Source organism: Pseudophryne corroboree, chromosome 8, assembly GCF_028390025.1.
Source record: "Pseudophryne corroboree isolate aPseCor3 chromosome 8, aPseCor3.hap2, whole genome shotgun sequence".
NCBI classification, from domain to species: Eukaryota; Metazoa; Chordata; class Amphibia; order Anura; family Myobatrachidae; genus Pseudophryne; species Pseudophryne corroboree.
Window position 1 is genome coordinate 356,668,135 of NC_086451.1, and position 25,029 is coordinate 356,693,163.

The 25,029-nt window shown below is 49.7% G+C and overlaps 1 protein-coding gene across 1 annotated transcript in view; it reads left to right on the forward strand.

The window, feature by feature from the left end:
- Window positions 1-24,938: 24,938 nt before the first annotated feature.
- LOC134949124 (transcription initiation factor TFIID subunit 9-like) overlaps window positions 24,939-25,029 on the forward strand; it is a 60,064-nt gene continuing 59,973 nt past the window's right edge. The window contains exon 1 of the mRNA XM_063937526.1: window positions 24,939-24,959. The gene's annotated coding sequence lies outside the window, so the exon portion shown is untranslated. The remainder of the gene's footprint in view (window positions 24,960-25,029) is intronic.

The window sequence follows — 25,029 nt, forward strand, 5'->3', positions numbered from 1 at the left end:
CACAGATGCCCGAAGGCGTGACCACGACAACAAAGGAAAGTTCAAAGGTTTTATTGAAACTCAGCTCACAAGCATATGTCGGTAGTTAGCAATATTAAGAACAGCATATAAGTCACAGTTCCCAGGAGTGCATATAGGCAGTCTCTAGGTGTGGTATAATTAAGCACAGTCTTGAAGGACTTGGAGACGATATGTCCTTACCAACACCGATGCACTGGGTAGCTGATGGGAAACAGAAGCTGACGACTGAACTGCTGGGAAATGCCGGATAGAACCGACACAGGTGGTGAGCTGTGAAATGGTGTCAGATACCAGTGTAATGGAAGATCAGATGCAGAAACACCGATGGTGACTTGGGATCGATGACGGAACGCCGATGGTGACTTGGGATCGATGACGGAACGCCGATGGTGACTTGGGATCGATGACGGAACGCCGATGGTGACTTGGGATCGATGACGGAACGCCGCTGGTGACTTGGGATCGATGACGGAACGCCGATGGTGACTTGGGATCGATGGCGGAACGCCGATGGTGACTTGGGATCGATGGCGGAACGCCGATGGTGACTTGGGATCGATGGCGGAACGCTGATGGTGACTTGGGATAGATGGCGGAACACAGATGGTTACTGGCAGGGCAGAGCACCGCTGGAAGCCAGTGTCGGGTAACTGCTAGTCACAGGGTGCAATGATGAGACACTGCAGAGTCAGGCTGTACTGCAGAGAAAATCCATGGGAGAACTGCACACTGGAATCACTGAAGACAATTGAAGCACTGACAACCTTTCCAGCCCAGGAACAGGATATTTATACCTGTTGGGAAGCAGGGATTGGCTGGCTGATTAAGCAGAGTCTAGAGGGCAGCTGCTGGATAATTAGGTAGAAACCAGAGTGCAGCTGATAGGCTGAAAGGTAACATGTGACCAGGAAAACATGGCTGCGCCCATGTTAGCTTTTGGAGGGAAAGATTGTTTGTAACTTGAATGTGAGCTTTAACCATGAAGCTGCCAGAATCACAGTAAAGAGATTTGAGACAATGAGATGCAGCGTGCTGCATGCAGACAGTGCAGATGGAATCCAGGCTTGGAATGCTGGGACAGTCTCAGGAGGCATTTGGAAGGTAAATACTGATAAGGAATTACCTGGATCGTGACACATGAATGCAGCAATGTACGGAGACATCCTGGATAAAAACCTGTTCCAGAGCGCTCTTGACCTCAGACTGATGCGACGGTTCATCTTTCAGCAGGGCAACGACCCTAAGCACACAGCCAAGATATCAAAGGAGTGGCTTCAGGACAAGTCTGTGAATCATACTTGCCTACCTGACCCTCTCCATGAGGGAGAAAATGCTCTGTTCCTGGACTTTCCTGGTAATGTATGATTGCCATCACCTGTGATGAGCTAGTTAATTGATAAGAAAGGTGTTTCACCACAGGTGATGGCAATCATACATTACCAGGAAAGTCCAGGAACAGAGCATTTTCTCCCTCATGGAGAGGGTCAGGTAGGCAAGTATGCTGTGAATGTCCTTAAGTGGCCCAGCCAGAGCCCAGACTTGAATCCGATTGAATATCTCTGGAGAGATCTGAAAATGGCTGTGCACCGACGCTGCCCATCCAACCTGATAGAGCCTGAGAGGTGCTGCAAAGAGGAATGGGCGAAACTGCCCAAAGATAGGTGTGCCAAGCTTGTGGCATCATATTCAAAAAGACTTGAGGCTGTATTTGCTGCCAAAGGTAGATAAACAAAGTATTGAGCAAAGGCTGTAAATACGTATGTATATGTGATTCTTAGTTTTTTATTTTTTATAAATTTGCAAAAATCTAAAAAAAATTTTTTCACGTTGTCATTATGGGGTATTGTGTGTAGAAAAATCAATTTATTCCATTTTGGAAAAAGGCTGTAACATAGCAAAATGTGGAAAAAGTGAAGTGCTGTGAATACTTTCCGGATGCACTGTACATTGCATAGCAACTATTTACCAGTATTCTGAAATGGGCGCCATTATATAATACATTTCTCCCTTGTGATGAGACAAATTTTGCTTGAAATCAGTCTATGCCGGGTGGCACTTGATATGCCGGCTGTCGGGATCCCGGCACTCAGCATACCAGCACCGGAATCCCGACAGCCGGCATACAGACAACTATTTTCCCTCTTGTGGTGTCCATGACACACCTGGCGGGAGAATAAATAGCACGATGCCCGCAGTGAGCCCGCAAGGGGCTCTATTGCGCTCGCCCCTCTGCTGGTATACCGGCGCCGGTATGCTATGCGCCAGCATACCTTAGTAGACCCGTCTATGCCATATCACACTGGGCTGCATCAGGAGTTATGGGGGGCGGGGATGGGGGGGGCATTTGTAGGAAGACTGTCTGCTAGGAAACCCAGCAGACACGATCCTGTATCACACTTCACTGAGACTATTCTCCTTCATTCACCACTAGGTAATAATTGTACCATGTTTGTCTCCGATCTAAAAGCCATAATAGCTGAGTTATTTAAATAGTTTTCAGTACATTTTGATCTCCAGAAAATAGGAATTTAATACCTACCGTTAGTTCCTTTTCTCCTAGTCCGTAGTGGATACTGGGGTCTTGTACTTTAGTACCATGGGGTATAGATCGGGTCCACTGGAGCTTGGCACTTTAAAACTTTTAGTGTGTGCATGTGTGTGCTGGCACCTCCCTTCTATACCCCTCCTACCAGACTCAGTCTAGGAAAACTGTGCCCGAGGAGACGGACAATATATGAGAGAAGAAACAGTACAACAGTGGTGAGGCAACAAGCCAACACACAACCATAAACGGAAGGAGGGCGCTAACCAGAAAAGAGGATAGCAACACCAACCTAACCAGGATAGCACAGCTATCCCAACAACAGAAGGGACCGCAACACCGGTCCAAACAAATACTTACACAGGTAAGCAGGATTTACCGGGGGGAAAAAATTACCGGTATTACCGGTAGGTATTAAATTCCTATTCTCTCTTACGTCCTAGTGGATACTGGGGTCTTGTACTTTAATACCATGGGGAAGTCCCAAAGCTCCCAAACGGGTGGGAGAGTGCTGAGACCCCTGTAAAACCGCCTGACCAAACTGAAGGTCATTCATGGCCAAGGTACCAAACCTATAGAATTTAACAAATGTGTTGAAACCAGACCAAGTTGCAGCTCGGCACAATTGTAGGGCCAAAACACCCCAGGCACTCACCCAGGAAGATCCCACCGAACACATCGAGTAGACCTGAATAGACGTCGGCAAGGCAGAGCTGCCGAAGAATAGGCCTGTTGAATGGTCAACCTGAGCCAGCGAGCAAGAGATTGCTTAAAGCCGGCCGACCAATCTTGGAGACATCATAAAGGACAAACAGCAAGTCAGATTTCCGATGACGGGCCATCCTGTTGACATAAATCTTCAGAGCCCTGACCACATACAAGGACTCAGGACCAACGGAAGCGGCAGACAACACTGGAACCACTATAGGTTGATTCACATGAAAAGTGGAAACCACTGAAGGCAAAAACTGAGGACGAGTCCTAAGTTCTGCCCTGTCTGTATGAAATATCAAATAAGGGCTCTTTCAGGATAAGGCCCCCAATTCAGAGACACATCTGGCAGACGCCAATGCTAAAAACATCACCGTCTTCCAGGTGAAAATTTTTAACTCCACCCTATGTAGTGGTTCAAACCAATCCGATTGAAGAAAGGACAGAACGACATTGTGGTCCCACGGAGCTGTGGGAGGCATAAAGGGCGGTAGCAGATGAAGAACTCCCTTTAGGAAAGTCTGTACTACAGGCAACATGGCAAGTTGTTTCTTGAAGAAAATAGAGAGCGCAGAAATCTGGACTGTGATGGAGCCTAACTGTAGGCCCATATCCACTCCCGCTTGCGGAAAAGTAGAAAACGACTAACTCTAAATTCCACGGGAGAAACCTTTGTACCTTCACATCAGGAAACATACTTTTTCCAGATATGATGATAATGTTATGACCTAACCATCTTCCTGGCCTGGATCATGGTGGAAATGACTCGGGAGGGAAGACCCTTTATAGCTAGAAGTTCCTTCTCAACTTCCAAGCCATCAAACGCAGCCGCTGTAAGTCTAGATAAACGAACAGATCTTGCTGAAAAAGATCATTTTGTAGCGGCAGAGGCCAGGGATCCTCCAGAGCCATAGTTAGGAGGTCCGAGTACCACGCCCATCGATGCCAAACCGGGGCAATTAGAATTGCCTGAATGCTTTCCCTTCTTAGTCTTTTGAAAACCCTTGGGATTAGCGGTAGAAGAGGGAACAGGAAACAAACTGGTACATCCACGGGGTTGTCAGTGCATCCACTGCAGCAGCCTGCGGATCCCGCGTTCTTGAACAGTAACGGCATAGCCTCTTGTTGAGACGAGAAGCCATCAGATCTATCTGGGCACAGCCCTACCGAACTGTCGAAACACCTGGGGATATAGGCCCCATTCCCCCTGATGGAGGTCGTGGCTGCTGAGGAAGTCTGCTTCCCAGTTGTCCATGGAATGAATATGGCTAAGATGGCCCTTGCATTGGCCTCCGCCCAGAGGATAATCTTTGACACCTCTCGTATCGCCGCTCTGCTTCTTGTTCCCCCTTGACGGTTTATATATGCCACCGCCATGGTGTTGTCTGACTGAACCTGGATTGCCTGATCCTTCAGTAATTGAGGAGCCTGCAGAAGGGCATTGTAAATTGCCCTGAGTTCCAGGACGTTTATCTCTAGAACAGATTCCTGTCTCGACCACATCCCCAGGAACTGGGCCCCTTGGGTCACAGCCTCCCCAACCCCGGAGGCCGGCATCCATAGTCAGCAGAATCCACAAGTGGATATTGAAACTCCTGCCCTCTACCCGGCGAGAAACTTGTAGCCACTATAATAGAGAAATCCGGGCTTTCGGAGATAATGTCACTTCCTAATGCATGTGAAGGCGAGACCCCATCCTTTGTCCAGCAGATCCAGCTGAAATGGTCGGGCATGAAATCTGCCGTATTGGATTGCCTCACAAGCAGCCATCATCTTGCCCAGTAATTGGATGCAAAGATGTATGGATACTCTGCGAGGACTGAGCACCAAGCGTACCATAGTCTATATGAAGGAGGACCTCACTTACAGCACCTTTTGAGACACTGTATCTAGTATCATTCCCAGGAATTGAAGACGTTGGGTCGGTTCCAGGTTAGATGTCTGAAAATTCAGGATCCACCCATGATCCGTAAGTAGGCAAGTCACCAGGTCGATGCTGTGCAGCAGACGGTCCTTTGAACACAGCCTTTATCAGGAGATTGTCCAAGTAGGGGACTATGTTCACTCCCATCATGCGCAGCTGTAGCATAATTTCCGCCATGACCTTGGTGAAGATCCTCGGAGCGGTGGATAATCTGAAGGGTAAGGCCTGAAACTGGAAATGGTCATCCAATATGGCAAACCTGAGGTAAGTTTGAGGAGGGGCCACATGGGAATGTGTAGAGCATCCTTGATCTCCAGAGACACCAGGAACCCCTCCTCCTCCAGAGCAGACACCACCGCCTGCAATGATTCCATCTTGAATTTGAACACCCGTAGATACGGGTTCAGATACTTCAGGTTCAAGATGGGGCGCACCGAACCGTCTGGTTTGGGAATGGGAAAAAAACTGGAGTAAAAACCTCTGTTGCATAACGGAGGAGGTACTGGAACCACCATCCCCGTCTGCAAAAGTTTTTGAGGAGCCTCTTGCAAGGTAACTTTTGCTGCGGGTAAAGCTGGTAAGCCCGACTTGAAAAATCTGTGAGGAGGGAGCATTTGAAATTCCAGCCGGTATCCCTGGGAAATGAGGTCCCCCACACAAGGATACTGGAAGGACTCCACCCACACGTGGGCGAAGTGTTGAAGGTGAGCACCTACCTGAAAGTCGCCTTGCTGCTGAGGCCGACCGTCACGCGAAAGGCTTTGTGGCAGGGGATCCGGTGGTATGGTCCAGGGAAACAGCAGGTGCAGGTTTACGGGACTTACCATGAGATCCTCTGGAAGTGGTAGAGAGAGTGGCCCCTGCCTCTTAACCTTACCATACGAAAGGACTGCAAGGAGGGTCCTGTGTAAGAACATCTAGCAGGCGGCACAGCCGACGGCAGATAGGTAGACTTACCCGCCGTTGCTTGGGAGATCCATTTATTTAATTTGTCTCCAAATAATGCATCACCTGTAAAGGGAAGACTTTCAACACCCTTTTTGTAATCAGCATCTGCCGACCACTGACGTGACCACAGAGCTCTACGTGCTGAAAACAGCCACAGCAGTAGTGCGACCATTAAGCTTACACAACTCCTGAAAAGCTTCGCTCATCAATTTTGCAGCATCCTGTATATGTTGCAGTAGAGTGACTATCGCCCTGGAAATCCATCCACAAACAACTGTGGGGCGTTGAGCAGCCTCTGACGCTGTATAGACTGCTTTGAGCGCGGTCTCAATCTTACAGTCAGCAGGCTCTTTCAGGGAATTAGCCACAGGCACCGGCAGTATCAATACCTTCCTGTCCTCATCAGGGAAAGGAAAAGTAGTCAATAACCTTTAAGGAATTTTAAATTTCATATCAGGGTTTATTGGGTTTAACATTAAAGTATAACTCCTCATTTGGCTCCACCTCGTGATCCCGTATGTGGAGGACCTCACTTACAGCAAAAATGAGAGCCTCCACCCCAGGGGACAGAGAGCTGTCCTCGTCCTTATCATCATCATCCACATCTGGTTGATCAGAAACAGAATCAGATTGGAGCGCCTGTGGCAGTGAGCGTTTATGTGAATCCACTAGAGGGGGCTGAGAAGCCTTCTTGTTCTCTGCTGCTTTAGCCACACAAGCAATGGAGTGTTTTAACACCTGACTTTTTGTTTTAGCTGCAGCTAATTCAGAATTTACAATTTGAATCATGCTCTTAAAGCTATCTAACCAGTCAGGTGCCTGTGAGCTGGGCCCTTGCAGAGACAAGGAACATTGCGCACACATGAGTGACCCTGCTGAAGACGGGGTCGAATTACAAGCAGCACACATAACCATGGCAGTCATTCCGAGTTGATCGCTAGCTGCATTTGTTCGTAGCACAGCGATCAGGCTAAAAAACGGCAGTTGTGCGCATGCGGCGCAATGCGCATGCGCGTCGTATGGGCACGACGAACTATGTTGTTTTGCACAGGGTCTAGCGAAGCATTTCAGTCGCACTGGTGGCCGCAGAGTGATTGACATGAAGTGGGCGTTTCTGGGTGTCAACTGACCGTTTTCAGGGAGTGTTCTGAAAAACGCAGGTGTGGCTGGTGAACGCTGGGCGGGTTTGTGACGTCAAAACAGGAACTGAACAGTCTGAAGTGATCGTAAGCCCTGAGTAGGTTTGAGCCACTTTAAAACTGCACAAAAAAACTTTGGAGCCGCTCTGCGATACAAGCGATCGCACTTCTGCTAAGCTAAAATGCACTCCCAGTGGGAGGCGGCATAGTGTTTGCACGGCTGCTAAAAACTGCTAGCGAGCGATCAACTCGGAATGACTCCCCATGTCCACAGACATTATACAGGAAACTATAGCGCAGCCCACTGAACAAGACCACACGCAGATCCTAGAGAGCCCCTGGAGTGACACTGAGGAGCGGACACCAGCACAAAGAATACAGCAGCACAATGTGTTGAAATATGTGTATGTGATAGAAGTGCAGCGGCGCTACCGCTGGCGTGCTCCCCCCTGTCTATGACCCCCTGGTGCCAGTTTTCCTGTAGCAGCGTGGGTCCTGGAGGAGCAGCGTGTATGCAGCCTTGGTGATCCACAGCAGCAGTAAAATGGCGACTTCCCGCCGCTTGTCCTGCTACAGGAAGCCCCACCTCTTGCAATGGCACACGGTCCCTCACAGAGAATATACTGGCCTCAGTAGTAAAAACACATGAAAATGTATTATACAGTCCACACAAAGCTTTAGAGACCGTGAGCACTGCGGGTCAGCAGCCCTGAGCTCGTTTTTCTGCGGCGGGCCCCGTTGCTCCGGGCCCGTGACCACCGCATGACTTGTCGCCAAACTGCACTGGGGACCCGCTAACCGGGACCCCGGTGTAAAACTCACCATACCTGGGTCTTTGGCATCTGTTAGAGGGTAGCAGCTAGCTGCTGGCGTGGGCACAGCATTTTAATGATGTGTGATCAGCACCTCGGGAGCTCAGTGTCAGCAGGGATTAAGAACCAATAACCCTCAGGAGGTTGGTTCTGTCCCCCCTCTAAGTCCCACGAAGCAGGTAGTCTGTCTGCCAACCTGAGCTACCTGAAACTCTGGAGCTCCAGAGAAGTGCACCCAGCTCCTTGGGCACATTTTTCTAAACCGAGTCTGGTAGGAGGGGCACAGAGGGGAGGAGTCAGCACACACATGCACACACTAAATGTTTTAAAGTGCCAGGCTCCAGTGGACCTGATCTTTACCCCATGGTACTAAAGTACAAGACCCCAGTATCCACTAGGACGTAAGAGAAACTGTTAACGCTTGTACAACTTTATCGAATAAAGACACACTGGGCGTAATTCAGACCTGATCGCTCTTCTGCGTTTTTGCAGAGGTCTGTGATCAAATAGTTGCTGCCCATAGGGAGTAAAAACCCGCCCCGTGCAAGTGTATTAATGCATGTGTACACCGTGCGAAAACTTCGCCAGACAGAGGACAGCTGCAAATCTGTTCGCAACTCACTCACCATCGAAATTTTTTTCCCATCTGTGCATAGCCCAGGACTTACTCCTACAGTGAGATACAACAGGCTGATCGGGGCCGGAGCTGACATCACACATCCTCCCAGAAAACGTTCGGGAACGCCAGCGTTTTTCCTGACACTCTCAGAAAACGGGCAGTTACCACCCACAAACGTCTGCTCCTTGTCAATCACCTTCCATATGCCTAGCAATAGAAATGTTCCCACTATTCTGTCGCTGTGTGGGCTCGCACCTGCGCATTGCGGTGCATACACAGTCATTTGATAATTGCCGCTGTGCGATTTTGCACAACAGCGATCAGGTCTGAATTAGTCCCTCTGTACGGTTGAAGTACCTGACACTGGTGTGCTCAACACTCATCAGTATGAACAAGCCTATAGGGATCAATTCAATTATGGGTGATGTCTATGACTTAGCGTGTGCCTATGCAACAGTTATGGTAACTCCAAAACTGACTATTTTAATACACACCACAGTGGAGCTGAGAATAAAACTGATGGCCCCCTCACTGCCATTATGTGCGAGAGAGACAGCCATTCAGAAAAGTGACCGTAATGCAGACAAATCTAGCAAGTTAAAGACAGGGAAACTACATCCATACCTACCAACATATGAAAAACGAATCTACTTGCGCACGCCGTAGGCGTATGCAAATGAGGGCATGGTTTTGTCTCCAATGTAATGCCCCCTGGTGGATGGCATTTTGGGGGCACCCGTTTCATAGTCATGCTGGGGGCTTGCCTTGCACTCCAGCTCTCCTGGCATAATATGGATGAGGTGTGCATACTCCATCACCGCTCCTCTGCTATCCAGTGCAGCGTGTGACGGAGTGCTCCTGCATGCATCTCCGAGTGGGACATCGGGACAGTGCCTACTTTTTTCTACTTAAATTGGTACGGTGGGAGGGATATATATCTGCAAATGAGAGTCTCTGGTTCAGAAGCTGTTTGGAAAATTGGTGGTCATTTCGAGTTGTTCGCTCGTTGCCGATTTTCGCTATGCTGCGATTTGCTGCTAACTGCGCATGCGCATGGTACGCAGCGCGCATGCGCTAAGTTATTTAACACAAAACTTTAGTAGATTTGCTGGTGTTCGTACAACGCTTTTCAGTCGCACTGCTGTACGGTAAATGATTGACAGGAAAGGGGCGTTTCTGGGCGGCAACTCAGCGTTTTCATGGCGTTGGCTAAAAAACGCAGGCGTGCCAGTGAAAAATGTGGGAGTGTCTGGAGAAACGGGGGAGTGGCTGGCCGAACGCAGGGCGTGTTTGTGACGTCAAACCAGGAACTAAACGGACTGAGGTGATCGCAATCTGTGAGTAGGTCTGGAGCTACTCAGAAACTGCAAAGAATTATTTAGTAGCAATTCTGATAATCTTTCGTTCGCAATTCTGCTATGCTAAGATACACTCCCAGAGGGCGGCGGCCTAGCGTGTGCAATGCTGCTAGAATCAGCTAGCGAGCGAACAACTCGGAATGAGGGCCTTTGTGCCTTAAGAAAAAAGGAGATTTATGGTAAGAACTTACCTTTGGTAAATCTCTTTCTGCGAGGCACACTGGATTCCACAGGGAATAACAACGGGGTGTAGAGTTGGATCTTGATCCGAGGCACCAATAGGCTAAAGCTTTGACTGTTCCCAAGATGCCTTGCTTCGCCTCCTCTATAACCTCGCCTCCAGGCACTGGAGCTCAGTTTTGTTAACCAGTCCAATGCAGTAGCAGGTAAAAAAGATGATAACAGTTAGTAGCCACATTGAACCACAGTTTCACAACAGGAGAAGGTACCAACAGCTAATGCCATACAAACCCAAAGTAGCTAAGTGCGTCAGGGTGGGCGCCCTTGTGGAATCCAGTGTACCTCGCAGAAAGAGATTTAACAAAGGTAAGTTCATACCATAAATCTACTTTTCTGCAGCGGGGTACACTGGTATTCCACAGGGAATAACATTGGGGATGTCCTAAAGCAGTTCCACATGGGAGGGGACGCACTGTAGTGGGCACAAGAACCCAGCGTCCAAAGGAAGCATCCTGGGAGGCGGAAGTATCAAAGCCATAGAAGCTAATGAATGTGTTCACTGAGGACCACGTAGTCGCCTTGCTCAATTGTTCTAGGGACGCGCCATGGCGGGCCGCTCAAGAAGGTCCAACAGACCAAGTAGAATGGGCCTTGATAGTAGCAGGAGCTTGAAGTCCTGCCTGTACATAAACCATCTGGCCAAGGTCTGCTCATTCGCAGGCCAGCCACGTTTATGAAAACCAAAAAGGACAAAGAGAGAATCAGATCTCCGAAGGGAGGAGGTTCTCGTCACTTAGATACGGAGAACCCGTACCACATCCAAAGATTATTTGGAAGACAAATCAGGAGAGATAAAGGCAGGAACCACAATCTCTTGGTTAAGGTGGAAAGATGACACCACCTTAGGTAGATAACCAGGGCGAGTTCTAAGAACCGCACGGTCACAGTGAAATATCAGAAAGGGATACCTACAGGATAAGACATCCAGATCTGAAACCCATCTAGCAGAGGCCATAGCCAGCAAAAATATGACCTTAAGCTTAATCCATATAAGGTCCACAGACTCAAGAGGTTCAAACGGAGACTCTTGTAGGGCGTCCAGAACAACCGACAAATCCCAAGAAGCCACAGGAGGAACATAGGGAGGTTGAATCCGTAAAAACACCCTGAGTGAAGGTATGAACGACAGGCAGAGTCGCAATTTTTCTCTGAAAACACACAGACAAGGCTGACACATGAACCTTGAGGGAGGCCAGACGAAGGCCTGAGTCCAGGCCCTGTTGCCGAAACGCCAGTAGTTTGGCAGCACTGAACTTGCATGCAACAAAATTCTTAGCCATACACCAGGTGAAGTAAGAATTCCAGACCCTATAATAAATCTGATCTGAAGCCGGTTTACGGGCTTTCAACATCGATTGAATGACCGCCTCAGAAAAACCTTTGGCCTCAGAACTGAAGCTTCAAGAGCCACACCATCAAAGCCAGTTGGGCCAAATCTTGGTAGACACAGGGGCCCTGAACGAGGAGGTCTGGACATTGAGGAAATAGAAGAGGACGCTCTATCGAGAGACTCTGTAGGTCTGAGAACCAATGCCACCTGGGCCACGCGAGAGCGATCAGAAGTAGGATTACTCCTTCTTGTTTGAACCTCCTTATTACCCTGGGCAGGAGTGACACCAGAGGGAATACGTACGGAAGCCAAAAGTTCCATGGAATTTCCAGGGCGTCCACGAACGCTGCTTGAGGATCCCTTGTCCTTGCTCCAAAAACCGGAACCTTGTGATGGTGTCGAGACGCCATCAGGTCTACATCTGGTAGGCCCCACTTGTCCACTAGGAGTTGAAATACTTCTGGATGAAGGCTCCACTCTCCGGCGTGTACGTCCCGACAACTGAGGAAGTCCGCTTCCCAGTTGAGGACCCCTGGAATGAACACTGCCGATATGGCTGGCAGATGGCGTTCCGCCCATTGAAGAATCTTTGACACTTTCAACATCGCCATGCGGTTTCGAGTGCCACCTAGATGATTTCTGTATAACACCGTGGTGGCGTTGTCCGACTGTACTTGAACAGGCCTGTTCAGTACCAGAGGCAGGGCCAGTTTCAAAGCATTGAACACTGCCCGCAATTCTAGAATATTTATCAGGAGGAGAGATTCCTACCTGGTCCACCAACCCTGAAGAGGGTGTTGCTCCAACACCGCGCCCCAACCCCGCAGACTGGCATCCGTTGTTAGGAGGACCCAGTTGGAGATCCAGAAGGGACGACCCCTGCTCAATTGTTGGTCCTGTAGCCACCAGCTCAGTGACAGACGAACTTCCGGAGTCAAGGAAATCATGTGAGACCTGATCCGGTGAGGCAGGCCGTCCCACTTGGCAAGGATTAGCTTCTGCAGGGGGCAAGAGTGAACTTGAGTGTACTCTACCATGTCGAAAGCCGACACTATGAGGTCTAGTACTTGCATAACCGAGAGTATCGACACTCGTGGACGAGAAAGGAAGCATCTTATCCTGTCCTGAAACTTCAGGACCTTCTCTCGGGACAAGAACAACCGTTGCTTGTGTGTGTCCAACAATGCCCCCAGGTGCACCATGCTCTGAGCAGGGACCAGGATGATTTCTTCCAGTCGATGAACCACCCGTGGTCTTGCAGAAATCAGACCGTCAGTTCCAGATGACGAAGGAGAACCTCTGGGGAGTTCGCCAGGATCAACAAGTCGTCCAGATACGGCAGGATACTGAAACCCTGACAGCGGAGCAGAGCCATCATAACCGCCATTACCTTGGTGAAGATTCGCGGAGCTGTGGTCAGGCCAAAAGGCAAGGCCTGGAATTGATAATGTAGGTTGCCAACAGCAAACCGCAGGTATTGCTGATGTGATATGGCAATAGGTATATGTAGGTAAGCACCCTGTATGTCCAGGGAAACCATATAGTCCATGGGCTCCAAGGCCAGAACAATAGAGTGAAGAATTTCCATACGGAAATTGGAAACCTTCACAAACTTGTTCAGAGACTTGAGGTTGAGAATGGGCTGGGGAGGAACCATTCGGTTTCGGAACTAGGAACAGCATTGAATAGTACCCCCTGCCTCTCTGAGCCAGAGGCATCGGCACTACCACTCCTGTGTCCAGGAGGGATTGTACCACCAAATGGAGAGTTTTGGCTTTTACCGGATCCAAAGGGATATTTGTCAAGCAAAACTGGCGAGGGGGGCGCTTCTTGAAAGAGATTACGTATCCGTGAGTGACGACTTCCCTTACCTAGGCGTCTGAAGAGGTCTGTAACCGTACCTGACCAAACCGTAGAAGTCGGCCTCCCACCCTGGAGTCCCCCAGAGGGAGGCCCACCCTGTCATGAAGCAGGCATGTCTGGTTTGGAAGCAGGCTGACGGGCCGCCCAGGAAAGTTTAGGGTTGGGCTTAGAGGTTTTGGAAGTGCGAGCCTGTTTCGGGTACATCTGACCTTTTGCTTTACTTGGAGGTCGAAATGAACGAAAACTGGTACTCTTAGCCTTCTGAACCGAAGGATTAGTACTCTGCAAACATGCAGTTTTAGCAGACGCTAAGTCAGCAACAATCTTGTGCAGATCTTCCCCAAACAGGATGTCTCCCTTAAAGAGGATAACCTCCAAGGTCTTTTTAGAGTCCAGATCCCCAGACCAGGATCGCAACCACAGAATCCGGCGGGCCAAAATGGACGTAGTAGACACTTTGGCCGCCAGGACACCGGCATCTGAGGCCGCCACCTTTATATAATGAGAGGCTGTGATAAGATATGAAAGACACTATCTGGCATAATCAGAAAAATTAGAAGGTAGCTCCGCTTCAACTGCTTGAATCCAGGCTTCAATAGCCTTCACAGCCAAAGAGGCCACTATAGTGGGTCTATGCACAGCACCTGCAAGGGTGTAAATAGACTTCAAGCAACCCTCCACACGTTGATCCGTCGGTTCCTTCAGAGAAGTGACGGTAGTGACAGGCAGAGTGGAGGACACCACCAGACTTGCGACATGTGAGCCCACCGTCGGCGGTGTTTCCCAATTTTTACATAACTCTGCAGCGAGGGGATAACGAGCTAGCATGTTCTTAGACAGGGAGAATTTTCTTCATGGTTATTCCCAGGATTCTTGCCGTATGTCAACTAAATGGTCAGAATGGGGCAAAACTAATTTCGTGACCTTCTGACGTTTGAACTTATTGGGTTTCTTAGACGTATCTGGAGGTTCAGATTTATCATAAATCTGAAGAATCAGTTTGATAGCCTCCAAGAGGTCAGGAACATCCACCTGTGAAATAGATTCCCCATTCAGAGGCATCTGCATCAGTGTCTGAGGGATCAGTGTATACGCCATCTTCATCGGGTGCAATATCTGTAACATGCGTGGATTGTGAGGAAGTAATGGCCCGCTTAGATGACCCTTTGGTCCTAGGAGGGCGAGGGTTAGGTTTTGTTTAACTAAAAATTGATTTAATTGCTTTAACTGAGTTGACAGATTATCTGCCCATAGCGGATGAACTGCAGGGACAATAAGTGGCTGTAATGGCAAAGGAGGTCACAGAGGGGGCGTAAGTCTCGTTTGTAGTCAGCAAATTAGATAAAAACAGCCCAGGTTGGGTTTTGGTGTGCCACCGGCGCTGCAGGCTGATTGAGGGGTACTAAACCCCTGGTACCTGGACCCTCAGTTGGAATATTTTCCTCAGGTGCATCCGAGGCGTCGGCACTGCATGACGCAGGATCAGCCACAAATCTCCTGCCCTATGTAGCAGACATTATGTGTGAATGTAGCCTTAGGGCGTAACAGTACAATATAGCCAGACACAGTACCTGACAAAAACCCCCTATGTAGTGTGACTGCAAATGCAGAGCACAAACAGAGGATTTAAGTGGTATATGGTGACTGAAATATACAGAGAAAAATACCAATGTAGTATATTAGGGTACAGAATAATAGGATTTTAATTACCTACCGGTAAATCCTTTTCTCGTAGTCTGTAGAGGATGCTGGGGTCCACATTAGTACCATGGAGTATAGACAGGTCCACTAGAAGCCATTGGCACTTTAAGGGTTTGAGAGTGTGGGCTGGCTGCTCCCTCTATGCCCCTCCTACCAGACTCAGTCTAGAAACTGTGCCCGAGATGGTGGCGAGATTCATACCTCACTCATACATAACTCACACATACAAGGCACCTCAAGCTAACTAGCTTGAAAAACTCAGCAACTGCTGAAACATTACTTACCAAGTAACAATGCAGTACATAACTAAACAAAGTTGTACTGAACCAGATTAACGGTTGCAGGAAAACGAAGCGCTGGGCGAGCGCCCAGCATCCTCTACAGACTATGAGAAAAGGATTTACCGGTAGGTAACCAAAATCCTATTTTCACTTACGTCCTAGAGGATGCTGGGGTCCACATTAGTACCATGGGGATGTACCAAAGCTCCCAGAACGGGAGGGAGAGCGCGGAGGCTCCTGCAAAACTGATTGACTGGACTTCAGATCATCAGAGGCCAAAATATCGAACTTGTAGACGTGTTCGACCTAGACCAAGTTGCCGCTCGGCAAAGTTGTAACACCGAGACACCCCGGGCAGCCGCCCAGGAAGACCCCAACTTACGAGTAGAGTGGGCCTTAACAGATTTTGGACATGGCAATCCTGCCGTAGAATAAGCATGCTGGACAGTGAACCCAATCCAGCGATATTTAGTCTGCTTTGAAGCAGGACATCCAATTTTCTTTTGGGATCATACAGGACAAACAAAGAGTCCGATTTCCTGTGACGAGCAGTCCTCTTCACATAGATTTTCAAAGCCCTCACAACATCCAAGGACTTTGACAAAATTGAGGAGTCAGTAGCCACTGGCACCACAATAGGTTGGTTGATATGAAATGCCGACACAACCCTTGGAAGAAACTGCTGACGTGTCCGGAGCTCAGCTTTATCTTCGTGGAAAATCAAGTATGGGCTTTTACAGGACAAAGCCCCCAATTCTGACACACGTCTAGCAGAAGCCAAGGCCAACAACGTGACAGCCTTCCATGTAAGAAATTTGACCTTAACCTCCTGTAGAGGCTAAAAACCAGTCCAACTGGAGGAACTGCAACACCACGTTAAGGTCCCAAGGCGCCGTAGGCGGTACAAAGGGAGGTTGAATGTGCAGAACTCCCCTCAAACAGGTCTGAACCTCCAGGAGGGTAGCCAATTGTTTCTGGACCTTCACAGATCCCAACCTCAGGCCCATATCCACACCTGCTTGCAGGAAGAGGAGGTAACGTCCCAGTTGAAACTCCACCGTAGGAAACTTCTTTGACTCACACCAAGAGACATATTTCTTCCAAATACGATGGTAATGCTTAGATGTTACCCCTTTCCTAGCCTGTATCAGGGTAGGAATGACCTTCTTCGGAATGCCCTTCCGAACAAGTATCAGGCGCTCAACTTCCATGCCGTCAAACGTAGCCGCGGTAAGTCTTGATAGGTGAACGGCCCCTGCTGCAGCAGGTCCACCCGAAGAGGAAGAGGCCTCGGCTCTTCCTGCAAGAGATTCAGAAGGTCTGCGTACCAAGCCTGCCTTGGTCAGTCTGGAGCAATGAGGATCGCTTGAACTCTTGTTCTCCTTACGAGCTTTAGAACTCTTGGAATGAGTAGAAATGGTGGAAACACGTACACCGACTGGAACACCCACGGAAACACCAGGGCGTCCACTGCCACTGCTTGTGGGTCCCTCGACCTGGCACAATAGCGTTGAAGCTTCTTGTTGAAACGAGAGGCCATCATATCTATTTGGGGTAACCCCCAAAGGTCTGTTATTTCCTTGAACACCTCCAGATGGAGACCCCACTCCCCTGCATGGAGATCGTGTCTGCTGAGGAAGTCTGCTTCCCAGTTGTCCACTCCCAGAATGAAGATTGCTGACAGCGCCAACGCGTGTTTTTTTTCCCCAGAGGATGATTCTTGTCACCTCTGACATTGCAGCTCTTCTTTTCATTCCGCCCTGTCGGTTTATGTAAGCCACAGTCGTTACATTGTCGGACTGTACTTGAATGGCCCGATCTCTTAGAAGATGGGCCGCCTGAAGAAGACTATTGTAGACGGCTCTTAGTTCCAGGAGGTTGATCGGCAGGCCGGCTTCCAGACTTGACCACCTTCCTTGGAAGGTTTCCCCTTGAGTGACTGCGCCCCAGCCCCGAAGGCTCGTATCTGTGGTTAGAAGGACCCAGTCCTGAATCCCGAACCTGTGGCCCTCTAGAAGGTGAGGCAATTGGAGCCACCAGAGGAGTGAAATCCTGGCCTTTGGCGACAGACGAATTCTCTGGTGCAATGTGTAGATGAGATCCTGACCACTTGTCCAGGAGATCCAGTTGGAAGGCTCGAGCATGGAACCTCCCGTACTGGAGAGCCTCGTAAGAGGCCACCATCTTTCCCAAAAGGCGAATGCATTGATGAACCGACACCCGGGCTGGCTTCAGGACATCCCGGACCATTGTTTGTATCACCAACGCCTTTTCCTTCTGAAGAAACACCCTCTGCACTTCTGTGTCGAGGATCATCCCCATAAAAGAATCCAACCGTGGAGTCTGAGTAGGTGGGTTGTGAGTACAATGGACTGCAACAGCTTCTCCTTGGACGATGCCTTTATCAGCAGATCGCCCAGATATGGAATGATAAAGGCAGGAGTTGAATCATCATCCCTGCCATCACCTTGGTGAACACCCTTGGTGCTGTTGAGAGGCCGAATGGCAGGGCCTGGAACTGGAAATGACAGTCCAGTAATGCGAAATGGAGATAAGCTTGATGTGGCAGCCAAATCGGAATGTGGAGGTACGCATCCTTGATATCCAGGGATACCAGGAATTCCCCCTCTTCCAAACCTGATATCACCGCCTGGAGAGACTCCATTTTGAACTTGAACTCCTTTAGAAAGGGGTTCAGTGATTTTAGGTTCAAAATGGGCCTGACCGAACCATCCGGTTTCGGTACCACGAAAAGGTTTGAATAGTAACCTGTGGTTTGCAAATGAGGAGGAACTGGAACAATGACCTGTGCCTCCACCTAGTGTCAAAATCCGCCCTGCTAGAACAGCCGCCCGCTTCCTGCCCTCTCAGCGTGTAAAGATGTCGTGCGCATGCGCATGGCATCCATTCACGCTATGGGAGAGAGCTGGGGGAAGCCCAACACATACGTCAGTGCTGGCACACCCCCAACAGTGACGTTGCCGGCCACAGACGTCTGTGGGCTGCACCGCCCACTAAAAATGCCGTTTCCATGGCCACGTCCCCTAATTTCCATGGCCGTGCCCCCGTTTCTAGGCTTGTTAGGCCGAAAGGACTGTGATGCTGATGAAGAGAAGGATTTCTTCGGAGCAGGTGCAGCTGAGGGAAGAAACAAAGACTTACCCGCTGTAGCCGTGGATATCCACGCATCCAAAGCTTCCCCAAAGAGAGCTTGACCTGTGTAGGGTAGGGACTCCACACTTTTCCTGGATTCCACGTCAGCCGACCACTGGCGCTGCCACAGTCCCCGACGAGCTGAAACAGACATGGAAGAGATTCCCGCAGCCATGGAACCCAGGTCTTTCATGGATTCTACCATAAAACCTGCTGAATCGTGAATGTTACGAAAAAAAACAATTCAACATCACCCTTATCCATCGTATCTAAATCCTCAAGTAAGGTGCCTGACCACTTTACTATAGCTTTTGCAATCCATTCACTAGCAATAGTGGGACGTAATATGGCCACCGAAGCGGAGTACATTGATTTAAGTGTATTATCAATTTTACGATCAGCCGGCTCCTTTAAGGCGGTACATCCCGGAACAGGTAAAACCACCTTTTTTGAGAGGCTGGACACAGATGCGTCAACAATTGGCGGGTTTTCACATTTTTTTCTATCCTCCTCAGGGAAAGGGAACGCCACCTGGACCCTTTTAGGGATCTGGAATTTTTTCTTAGGGTTTTCCCTTGCTTTCTCAAATATAGCATTTAATTCCTTTGACGCAGGGAAGGTTAGCAAGGCTTTCTTATTTTCAGTGAAAAAAGCCTCCCCACCCTGCTCAGGTGTGGTATCATTAATATTTAACACATTCCTGATAGCCTCTATCAACAATTGCACCCCCTTTGCAAGAGAGGCAGACCCCCGCAACACATCCCCATTACCGTCTGTGGTGTCAGAATTGGTATCCGTGTCATCTTACATGACATGAACAAGAGCATGTTTGTGGGGGTATATAGCGAAGCGTCCTGAGGTACCAGAATCGGGCCATACTGCCATAGAGTTCTGTAATACCTGGGTTGCAGATTCATTACTTGCAACCCTGTCTGAAATCTGAGAAATCCAAGATTTGATAGAGGAAAACCACTCAGGTCCCCTTGCTGGAATCTGTGCTAAACCAGTGCTATACTGATTACATGGAATGGGATCATCCTGGGAGGACATATCCTCCGCAGCATATGACACAGTGTCCCTGGACATAGCTAAAGGAGACCACCAAACACTCAACACACACACGCACGCACGCACGCACGCACGCACGCACACACACACACACACACACACACACACACACACGGGAAGGCAGACAGAGTTTCCCCCCCAAGAATGGCAAGAGAGACACAGAGATTGGAGCCAACCCACACACAGCACTTCTAACCAAAGGGAGACCCCCCTTGTCAGCGCTGACTGTGCACCTTAATAACATACACAGTCGTACTGCAGCCCCCCCTTCTACGACCCCCTGGTACTGTTTACAGATAGCTGGAGTTGCTGTGGAGGGACCTGATTCCCCTGATCAGCGCTGTGCAGGCAGGAAAATGGCGCTGAACGCTGCTGGGTCCGCTCTGAGGAGAAGCTCCGCCCCCAAAATGGCGCTGTCTTCCCGCCCTTCCACTGATTATACTGGCCTGAGGATTGAGTGCTGGCTGATATCCGAGGACCCCAACAGGCTTTGGGACCAGTGTAGGGTGTAGCACTGGCTCAGGGCGCCCTTCACAGCGCCACACCATGTACCGCTGAGCCTCCCGGCGCAGTTAATACTGTGCTCCTAACCTGCTGCCGCCATCTTCACAACGACCCCCACGCTTGCTAGGGGGATTGGTGTCTCACTCGCCACCGATTCTTCAACTCTGTAAGGGGGTGGCGGCATGCTGCTGGGGCGAACGATCCCCTGCGGCGGGGAGCGATCTGACCCCTCAGGATCTCAGTGTCCTGTCAGCGGAGTAAGTCGCTCAGACCCCGCAGGGCAGACACTACTCCCCCCCCTTAGTCCCACGAAGTAGGGAGGCTGTTACCAGCAGCCTCCCTGTAAAATAATAAACTCTAAATAAAACCTTTCTATGGAAACTCTGGAGAGCTCAACTGAGTCTGGTAGGAGGGTCATAGAGGGAGTCAGTCCACACTCTCAAACTCTTAAAGTGCCAATGGCTCCTAGTGGACCCGTCTATACCCCATGGTACTAATGTGGACCCTAGCATCCTCTAGGACGTAAGAGAAATAGAGATAGCAATATGTGTGAGATACACAAAATAGGAACCACACAGCAGCTATTGGCAGAAATTATTACAACAACAATAAAACTGTACTGGACTAGTAATACCAAGTAGAGCTATATATGTATACAGGTATAACAATGCACAGTAAATACTGGATGTATATCACAGGGTACTTGTACTGAAATATCCCTGTAGTAATGCACTTTTTCTTAACTATCACTGTCTAAATGACATGTAGAATAATTAAGTGTCCTGTAAATGTACAGCTCTGATGAGACAGGTGGCTTTACAGAGGAGGCATCACCCAGCAGTCCCAGATCAGCGCAGCTCTGTGTAATGGCGCCCAAACGATGACAGGGAGTGAAGGAGAGAGAGATGCAGCTCCAGAGCGGGAACATTTGCAGTAAATGGCTCCTGGGGCTGGGGGAGGGGCTACAGGTCAGAGCCTTATCCCCTCTGCTGGTCTTCACCACCGGGTACTGCGGGGCCTATATCAAACGGATTTTAGTAAATCCGACCTGTGCCCCTTGCCCTGGTGGATATTGTGGGGTCCCTGCACGGCCACAGTGTCCACGCCAGTGGTGCAGTCCATCTCCGGAGACCGCGCTGGATAGCGATTTCGGCGGGTCCCGCCTGGGGGACCCTCTTACCTCCTTCCTGAACTTGCGGCCATGTGATCCTGGAGAGCATCGGCGGGTGTGTGCCTGATGAAGCCGGAGCGCCTCCGCTGTAAGTACCCGGCAACCAGGGCGCGGGAGTAGACCGCGCCGCTGGGGGAGGTGAGGGAGCCGCAGCACGATATGTCAGACTGACATACAGCACTTCTAAGTGCTTGTGCTGCGGCCCTTGAAGTCTTCATTCTTCAGAAAAGCTCTTTATAGGGGTGGTCTTCAGTATGCCGGCGGTCTGGCTCCCGGCGACCAGCATACCGGCGCCGGGAGCCCGACAGCCGGCATACCGACACTTATTCTCCCTCGTGGAGGTCCACGATCCCCCTGGAGGGAGAATGAAATAGTGTGGCGCGCATAGCGTGGCTAGCGCAGCGAGCCCGCAAGGGGCTCATTTGCGCTCGCCACACTGTCGGTAAGCCGGCGGTCGGGCTCCCGGCGCCGGTATGCTGGTCGCCGGGATCCCGACCGCCGGCATATCGTAGTGAACCCCTTTATAGGGCTGCATAGTGCAGCCCTCCCTGTTAGCTGCCTGCACTGCAGGCACCAACTTACAAACTGAGCTCCAGTGCCTGGAGGCGGGGTTATACAGGAGGCGGCGCAAGGTATCCTGGGAACAGTCAAAGTTTTAGCCTGTTGGTGCCTCGGATCAATATCCAACTCTACACCCCGATGTTATTCCCTGTGGAATACCAGTGTACCCCGCTGCAGAAATACTAATCTAGTGTGTCTGCTACCAGGGCCGTAACTAGGTACGTATGCAGCACATAAGCGCTCTGGGCAGATAACCGGTACCCCCCTATACTCTGTGACCCAGCACCCGCCTCCAGCTGCAGCGCTGACCGCTATAATGTATGTAGCACCTCTACATACTGTACAATGATTACAGTGGGCAGCAATGCAGCTGGCTCCCCTCTGTCAGCATTGCAGAGTACAGAGCCTGAGCTCCGCCTTCCAGGTCACCGCACGGCACACTGAGTGAATGCAGGGAGAGACGTCATGACATATCGCCCATAGTATTGAACGAGGAACTGTAGGAGCAGTCTGGTGAGTCTACCGGCAGGGGGTTGGTGTAAAAGGATTCACATCATCAGTACCAGTTTAGTCTGGTATACACTGAGTGATATGTTGGTCCAATGTGCCGGATCAGACAACACATCGCTGAATTTGGCGCTAATCGGGCAGTGTGCATGGATGATATGTGGATGCCCACGGTCGCTAGACATAGTCAACTTTGATATGCCGCACATTATAGTGTTCACTATAGGATTTTTTTAGGGCAGGGTGCTGAGCATTGAAGAGGGCACATTTTTGATGTGACGCTTTGCGGACAAAGCATAGCGCATATGTTTATAGTTTTTGTACATACATTTTGCCCTTGTAAATCATATACCCATGCATACATACTGTATAAGACACATAACATCTGTACTGAGAAACATACTGTATATGTCCAGTCTTCTATGTGTTATAAAACAGAAAAGTTAAACAATGGGTTAAAATATATAGGAAAAAAATAAGTCTGTTTTACTAGGGAAATACTGTAAGCAGTACATGCTCACTGTTTACCCTGTTCTTTCCCTCTTTATCAGAGTGCTGTGTTATTTATACCCCTTTCACATCGCACAAATAACCCGGTACCGACACGGCATATTGCCGTGTCGAACCGGGTCAGTGTGCGATGTGAAAGCACACTGGCCGATTTAGCGGGTCGCCTGACCCGGTAAATCAACCCGGTAAAAAAGAAGGGTTTTACCCGGGTTGATTACCGGGTCAGGTGCGGTGTGAATGGGAGCCGTGTCGATGCGACACGGTTCCCATTCACAGGATAGGGAGAGGCGGCGCTGGAGATGAGCTCATCTCCGGACGCCGCCTCCACCCCCGCCCCTGCTGCTGCTGCGCGCTCCGTTGTTATGGCAACCGACCCGGTATATTGCCGGGTCGGAAAGCCAGCAGCGGAGTGCAAATGCCGGATCCCACCCGGTAAGTACACGTTTGTCTTACCGGGTAGGATCCGGCATTTGCAGTCTGAATGCAGCATTACAGTGCCTCCTCTGCCATCCAGTTGGCTAAGGATAGAAACTGTGTTCCAATTTCAGAGGTGGGCAAGGAGTAGACGATAACATTGTAACATGCACTCTGAATGTTGCATTCTGTATACAAGGGGGCGATTTATGGTCCTGCAGGGTGCACTGAAAAAGGGCAGGGTGCTTTTTCACATTGCAAAAATGGGCAGGGTGCAGCACCCTGCTGAAACAGCCTAGAAGGAACACTACATTAAACCTGACGATATCACTAGGGTCCTGACATCGTTCCAGCCTTCATTAAGGTCGCTCCAGTGTGTATGGGCAATCCGGGCTCACGCAGATTAATGTCGGAACGAATCCCCATCGCTCCAGTGTGTACCCAGCTTTAGTCTAATCTAGCAGCAGGGCTAGCATTTTTTATTGTCAATAACACTATGTGGCATACTGTAAGGGGTACTACTGTGTGGCATACTGTGTATAAGGTGTACAGTACTACTGTGGCGTACTGTGAATAAGAGGCACAAATGTGTGGCGTTACAATGTCCCCTTTTTTGGACGTGCGTCATCTGCACATACTGGGGGAGGGGGCACCAGTGCTCTTTCTGGCATAGGGCACCAAAGTGTCTAGTTAAGGCTCTGCCTGCTACACTGTGAACGACTTTGCATGTGGCTACGATGCAAATAAGACTCAAAACCGAATACAAAGTATAGATCGCTATCTGCATCGGAACGTCTATGTTGCGCCAAGAATCTCGCGCCATCAGGGGCAAAAACATACCTCCCAACATGACCCTCTCCAGGAAGGACAGAATGCACTGCTCCTGGACTTCCCTCTTATTTATGATTGCCAGTAATACCCCTTTTCCACTAGCTTTAAAAACACGGGTCAATGCGCGGGGACACGCATTTACCAGTGTGTTTTCCTAGTGGAAACGGTCCCCCCTGCAAATTCCCGGATCAAGTGATCCGGGAATCCTACCCGGGTAGCATGCCGGGTTGAACGCGTGTTCAACCTGGTAAGCAGTGTAGTGTGAACGGAAGCCGCGCCGATACGACACGGCTCCCGTTCACAGTGTATGGAAGGGCGGCGCTGGGAGATCACCCTGCATTATACACTGTAGTTTGGCTCTCACTATTACACCTTATCCAGCAGCCAATTACGAGTGATTATACTGTAGCAGCACACCTGTGAGACAGGTAGGCTACTCAGCCAATCAGATCTCTCTGCATACCTCCCAACATAACCCTCCCCAGGAGGGACACAAACAATGTACTGCTCCTGCTCTTCCCTCTTAATTTATGATTGCCATCACCTGTGCTGAAACACCTTCCTATCCATTACCCTGTTCAACACAGGTGCCGGCAATCATACATTAACAGGGAAGTTCAGAAGCAGAGCATTGTGTCCCTCCTGAAGAGGGTCGTGTTGGGACTCGGAGTTATGTCTTTGTGTCACCGTGAGTGAGCTGCCCACGGGCCGCGCAGTAACTGCATACCCTCCAACTGTACCTTTTTAATAGGTACAGTACCTTTTTTTTATGGTCTGTACCTATTTTTGGCTCTCCAAACTTCCATTGAAAGTATAGGAAA